Genomic DNA, 6,983 nt, shown 5'->3' on the forward strand with positions numbered 1-6,983 from the left:
CCATCTTAACTTATTGTATTTGACCTGACTCTTGCTTGAAGAATTCACCTGACAGTATCATACTTCCTCTTTTTTTTTCATTTTACCATATTCTCTATTTCCATGTCATTTATCTGGATTTTCTAACAATGTCCCACTGTGTTACAGTAAGAGACTGGGAGTTCCTTAATTAAATGTCATGATCTAAATTACTAAGAAGAACTTTAAAACCATGCAAACAAGTGTTTGGTTAAAAAAAATGGCAGATTGAAAACTTTAACTGCTGCAGAATGAGTAACTCTTTTGATGACACTGATTGACTCACTGAGTTTTCCCTGATTGCAACACATTCAGCAGGATATACAAATCTACTTCATGGCTATTGGTTACACCAAAGTAACACCTCTTCACATAACTATAAAACACTCCAGGAAAATCAAACTTTTGTGTTCTTCACATCAAGATCAGAATTGAAATAAAAGATGGCTGTTCGCTCTAGTGTCATTTTGCTGGCCACTTTCTTGCTCTATCAATTAAGAACTGTAAGTACTTTGTAAAACAAAGTGTACGTGTTCTATCTGAAACAAAAGAATGTGCTTGGAAATTGGTTGCTCTGATTAAGAAGTCATTTATTGAATGGAGACTATTTGTAATGGGCATGTATATCTGATTAAAAATGCAAGTGACACTTTGCAAATTAACCTTGTTTGCAATGGGAGCTGGATCATCTTCTGCTTCCAGAAAATACAAAGGTTTCATTGCTCTAGCTCTCAGTGAAAATGTTTTTAGAGTTAACCAGAAGCTCCAGTCAGAGATGTACGCAGTAAATCTTAAAGCAACCAGAGTGATGCCAAAGATGCGGGGAAGATTGTAGACCCAATGTTGCATAATTCCAGAGAGGAATTCCAAATCATGACATTGATTATATTAAACAGAAAAGCAAACAAATTATTCAGTAATTGACAACTCTTGTATAATGTAGCACAACAGAGTGCCTCAAGGAAGACCATTCTACAAGTTTTCCATTTTATTACATTAATTGTCCAATCATAGTTTTATTTTTGAATGCACTTAAGTATTGCACTAAGGGCATCATAATTTGGTAACAATGCTCTTGAAACTGAAAGCAGAAGATGGTCCAGCTCCCATTGCAAAAAAGATTCCTTTGCAAAGAGTCACTTGCATCATATGTACATACTTGAACCTTCCTTTATTGATCAAGTACAAACCTCAATGCCAGCATTCTCAATTAGATTTTAAGGACTCATATCAGACATTATTAAGAGCCTTGAGATTGGAATATCTCTAGGCTCGTTGTTATGTCAGACTTTTCTAAAGAAATTGTAAGCAAGTTTATTTAGAACAGGGGAAATCTTCACAAATACATTTATGATGTTGTTACATATAATAATCAGAAGAATTCTGTGTGTGTTTGCAGATGAATGAGAACAACTAAATGATGAAAACTTTCTAGACTTGTTAAAAATAATTGTTATGCTCCGATCAGTGCAAATACTGTGCTTGAGACGTGTTGGAAATGGATATGCTTAGAATAATTTTAATCTTATTTTAACAAAGCAATGTGAATAGTATTCTTATTGGTATAGACAGTAAGTTTAACCTCTTCCTACCTAAATTAATATCTAATGTATCCTGCCATTCTTGGAATGCATATAATATGTACTTTGCTCTCACTGTAATTAGTACTTGGTTCTTTTTTTGGGCAAACATTTAAGGGGGTATTTCAGAATACTCAGAATAAGTATATTCCTACTATGAAGAAAAATTCTAAGGGGAGGACCCACCGCCCGTGGTTAATTAAAGAAGTTAAGGAAAACAGCAAACTTAAGGAAAAAGCATATAACGGCACAGAAATGAATGGCAAGTCAGATGATTGGTCAGAATATGAAGAACGGCAGAGAATGACTAAAAGGTTATCAGGAGAAAGAAATTAGAGTATGAGAGGAAATTAAAATTAGACTATGAGATGAAACTAGCGAGGAATGTAAAAACAGCAAGAGTTTCTACAGGTATTTAAAAAGGAAAAGAGTAAAAAAGTGAGTTTTGGTGCCTCAGTGACAATGGGAAGTTAATAGGTAATAAGGAAATGGTAGATGAAATGAACAAATATGTTGCTTCTGTCTTTACTATAGATGATACAAAAACATTCCAACAATAGCTGTACATCAGGAGGTGGAAGGGAGAGAGGAACTTAGTGAAATTACAATCACTAGGGAAGTGGTCTGAGCAAACCGATGGAGCTGCAGGCTGACAAGTCACCGGGTCCTGATGCACTACATCCTAGGGTCTTAAAAGAGGTGGCTAATGAGGTAGCAGATGCATTGGTGTTTATTTTCCAAAATTCACTAGATTTTTAGAAGGTTCTATCAGACTGGAAAATAACAAATATAACACTTCTATTTAAGAAGGGAGGGAGGCAGAAAACAGGACACTACAGGCTAGTTAGCTTGACACCTATTGTGGGGAAGTTGTTAGAATTGATTATTAAGGAGGTTTTAATTGGGGGCACTTAGAAAAACCCAAGGGAATCGGGAAGAGTCAGCATGGTTTGTGAAAGGAAAATAATGTTTAACCAATTTATTAGAGTTCTTTTGAAGGAGTAACATGCGCTGTGGATAAAGGGGAGCCTGTAGATGTACTGTACTTGGATTTCCAGAAGGCATTTGATAAGCTGCTACATCAAAGGGTATTGTGGAAAATAAAAGCTCATGGCGTGGGGTGGGGGATGGGGGTGGAGTAACATATTAGCGTGGATAGAAGACTGGCTGGCAGAAAATGGTATGCCTAAATGAGTCTTTCCCTGATTGGTAGGATATGATGAATGGAGTCCCGCAGGGGTCTGTGCTGGGACCTCAACTTTTTACAATTTATATAAATAACTTAGATGAGGGGAGTGAAGGCAGGGTAGCTAAATTTGCAGATGACACAAAGATAGGTAGGAACGTATGTTGGGAAAGGACATGAGGTTGCAGATGGATATAGATAGGTTGAGTGAGTGGGCAAAAATCCAGCAGATGGAGTATAACATGTGAAAACGTGAAGTTGTTCACTTTGGCAGGAAGAATAAAGAAATAGAGGGTTACTTAAATGGAGAATGACTGCAGAATTCTGTGGTGCAGAGGGACCTAGGTGTTCTAGTGCATGACTCTCAAAGTTAGTATGCAGGTACAGCAATTAGTTAAGAAGGCTAATGGAATATTATCCTTTATTACAAGAGGGATTGAATATAAAAGTAAAGATATTATGCTTCAGTTGTACAAGGCATCGACGAGACCACATCGCAAATACTGTGTGCAGTTTTGGTCTCCTTATTTAAAGAGGTATGTAAATGCGTTAGAGGAGGTTTACTAGATTGATACCTCGAATGAGCGGGCTGTCTTATGAGGAAAGGTAGATGGACTGGGCTTGTTTCCAATGGAGTTTAGAAGATTGTGGGGTAACTTGATTGAAGTATAGAAGTTCTTGAACAGTCTTGACAAAGTGGACGTGGAAAGGGTGTTTGCTCTTGTGGGTAAGTCCAGAACTTGGAGGCATTCAAAATTAGGGGTTGTACTTTTCAGACAGAGATGAGCATTTTTTTCCTCAGGGTTGTGCGATTTTGGAACTCTCTGCCTCAGAAGGCAGTGGAGGCGGGGTCACTGAACATTTGTAAGGCGGAGGTAGAGATTCTTGTTAGGCAAGGGGATCAAAGGCTACCGGGGGTAGATGGGAATGTGGAAATCGAAACACAAACAGATCAGCCACGATCGTATTGAATGGCAGAGCAGGCTCAAGGAGCTGAACGGCTTACTTCTGCTCCTAGTTAGTATGTTTGTATGTTTTGGAATAATTATCCTTTATGTTTTCTCCACTGAAATAATACAGGATTTGTGTTATACCTCCTATCAGAATCCATTTTTTCAGAAGCGCTTAAGGTTCTACATATGAAATATAAAACTGCATTTAAAGATCAGGGTAATTCTGCCGGACATTAAAAATAATGTGAACCAAAGGTTTTATTTAGCATGTTTTAAACATTATTGTTTTTTTTTCTTTTTGTGAGAAGCTATCATGAAATCTTAAGAAAAAAAATTCGGTCTCATTAGTTATAATCAGACTTGATCATGTTATGTATATTTATAATCCACTTTTTCTTTTAGTCGAATGGCTTTTCCTGGGATGACTGCAGTGCTGAAGATGAGCCTGTTAAATTCAAGGAAATCTCAGTTGAATCAGATCCTATTAAACTACCAGGAAGTTTCTCCTATAAGGGATCTGGCTATTTAAATAAGGGCCTCTCGTCAGTGACGGTAAGTGAATATTCATTCGATCCAGATTGGCACATTTAATGTCACTAAATGTCACATTTGTGGTGCTGATGTTGTAATGATTTGACTAATTGTCAGATAAACTGTGTTGCGGTTGTTTTAAATGAATGGATGGCTGGCTTAAATGTTCTAAATTTCAGTAGGTGAATCACCTTAAATTGTTTGGAGCAGCATAACTGTAGCACCTCATACACACAGTGAAGTCGTGCAGGTGTATCCTGAGATGGCTATCAAACGCAAGAGAGTAATCTTTTTGTTACACTCTCCATTTTTTTCCAAGTTCCTGCCACACCCCTTTCTTATAATCACACATTTAAACTTTAATCTTACAATTTAAACCTAAATCTTCACATCACCTCATCATTTCCTGATTTGCCTTCTCTTCTCACCTACAATAATTCCCCCGTGGCGATGTCCTGTACTACCAGCCTCAGTCCTTCACCTAGGCCTTCCCATTTTTAAAAAAAAAAAGTTATTTACAAACTGAAAAATCGCCTAAAATTTCCGCTTTGTCAGCCATGGCTCACTTGGTGACATCCCCACCTGAGTCAGAATGCCGTTAGCTCTATCTGATGGATTAACAGATCCTATGGCATTATCCCAAAGAAGAGAGTGATTCCCAGGCCAACATTTATCCCTCAATCAACATCATGACAAAAAATGGCTATCGGGTCATTATCACATTCGTGTTTTTGAAAGCTGGCTGTGTGCAACTTGCCTGCCCAGTTTCCTCACTTATGAGGAAACTATGCTTAAGAGGTATTCTGTAGGCTATAAAGTATTTTGGAGCATTCTGATGTTATGAAAGGGGGTATATAATTGCGAATGGTTCTTTTTTATTCCTGGAGCTCTATGTAACTACAGCAGTAGAAAGGTGGATTCAGCTATTTATGCTGTTTCCCCACAGTTTGCAACAAGAGATCCGCAAACTCCAATGGAAACTTTAACAACGGAAACAAAAAGTTTCAGTATCAGTGGTTCACAACAGGTCAGCTTGGAAAAACAAAGCTTTCCTTGTGAAAATACAGATTTTGTGATATGACGGGCAATTATTGTGAAATGTATAAGGAATGTGTTACCACAAGTGATTACGGAAACTAAATACTTTGTAATATCTAACAGGTAAATAGATCTGAAGAATAAAAATACTAAAGATAGCAGGAAAGAGCAGAGTAGATTGTTCCAGTGTAGAGCTAAAACCAGCACTATGGGCTGAATGGCCTCCTCTGCACTGAAATGTCTAGAATTCCATTAGGCATTGCTCATTATGAGGACCACAAGGAGAAGCTGAGATGTAAATTCAATCCGCTTCATTTCATAGAACAGCATTTTGTGAATTTGGTGACAGGATAGCGATCTTTTCCAGAAAAACCTAGCTATGGAAATAAGCGTAAGTACGTGCTTTGTCTAACTCATATGCCACTTGGTGTGAGAAGAGAAAAGAAGATTGTGAAATAACCTCTGCTATTTTTATTTTTAACTGTCTTAGGCTGAAGTAACAATGTACAAGAAGTTTATCTTTTGGTGGAAAATTCCCTGCCCCAGTTCATTTCAATGCTCCTTTGATGTATGTCAACTGTTCAGTTCTTCATGTCCTTTCAGCAGTGTAAGTTTGATTTTTCCATTTACATGATGCAAGTATTATGATCTATATATATTCAAATATCCACATTTAAAGACCCTTCATGTCGGTATAGGACATAGCACAGGTTACTTATATTAATTCATTCTCGAGAACCTGATTTATCGATTTGTAACTAATGTACATTCTAATTAGGAGAGATCTACTAATGGTTATGGCAAAAAAAATACAACTGCAGCAATACAATTGCAAAACACCACAGATGTTGGAAATCTGAAATTAAGACAGAAAATACTGGAATTACTCAGCAGATCTGGCAACATTGGTGAAGAGGGAAACAGAGGTAAAGGGCAGAATTTTCTGCCTGTCGGGCAGGTGGGCCCGACCCAATCTCTGGCGGTGGGGGGGGAGCAGATCCCCACAGGAGAAGTGGCCCTGCGGGCCAATTAAGGCTTCCTGTGCGGGCGGGGCGGGGGGGGTTCCCCAAAAGCGAGAGTGCTGCCTCAGGGAGATGGCTTACACTTTTAAAAATATGAAAAATAGGAAAAAAAAATTCCCTAACATGTCTCCCTCATGTGACAATGTCACATGAGCTGGGACAGGTTCATAATTTACATAATAAGTTTATTAAGCTTTTTAAAACCCTACATGAAACCTCATCCCACCGGTGCATGAGGTTTCATGTTTTTTCTTTTTTGCCGCCGGAGCCCCTGGCCGACCCGCCAACCTTAAGGTTGGATGGGCAGGTCCTTTAATTGTATAATTGATCCTGTCAATGGCCTCAATGACATCATACCGCGTCATTTTATGCGTCGGTGAGGGGGCCCCGCCCCCTGCTTGCCGACGGCAAAATTCTGCACAAAGTTTCAGGTCAGTCAATTTTCATCAGAATTGTTACTATCAATAAAAATACAGCTGCATTGTTTTATAACCAAATACATCACAAATGCAAATTCCAGGTGAATAAAATGAATCCTTAATATAACTGGCTCTGGTATTAAAAGAAAACTTTTCTGTCAGTCTAAACAGTCAATAATCACATTCCAATTAGAGTAATTATCCAGTGGCTGTTGCACTGGTTTACAAAGTGTGAA

General features: G+C 38.1%; 1 long non-coding RNA gene across 1 annotated transcript; it reads left to right on the forward strand.

The window, feature by feature from the left end:
• Positions 1–390: 390 nt before the first annotated feature.
• LOC144685303 (uncharacterized) lies at positions 391–5,923 on the forward strand. The gene is made up of 3 exons (XR_013577704.1): positions 391–521; positions 4,140–4,289; positions 5,797–5,923. It is a non-coding gene; the product is annotated as an uncharacterized LOC144685303 (long non-coding RNA).
• The last annotated feature ends 1,060 nt before the right edge of the window (positions 5,924–6,983 follow it).

The sequence above is a fragment of the Cetorhinus maximus genome, chromosome 10 (assembly GCF_964194155.1).
Source record: "Cetorhinus maximus chromosome 10, sCetMax3.hap1.1, whole genome shotgun sequence".
Taxonomy (NCBI): domain Eukaryota; kingdom Metazoa; phylum Chordata; class Chondrichthyes; order Lamniformes; family Cetorhinidae; genus Cetorhinus; species Cetorhinus maximus.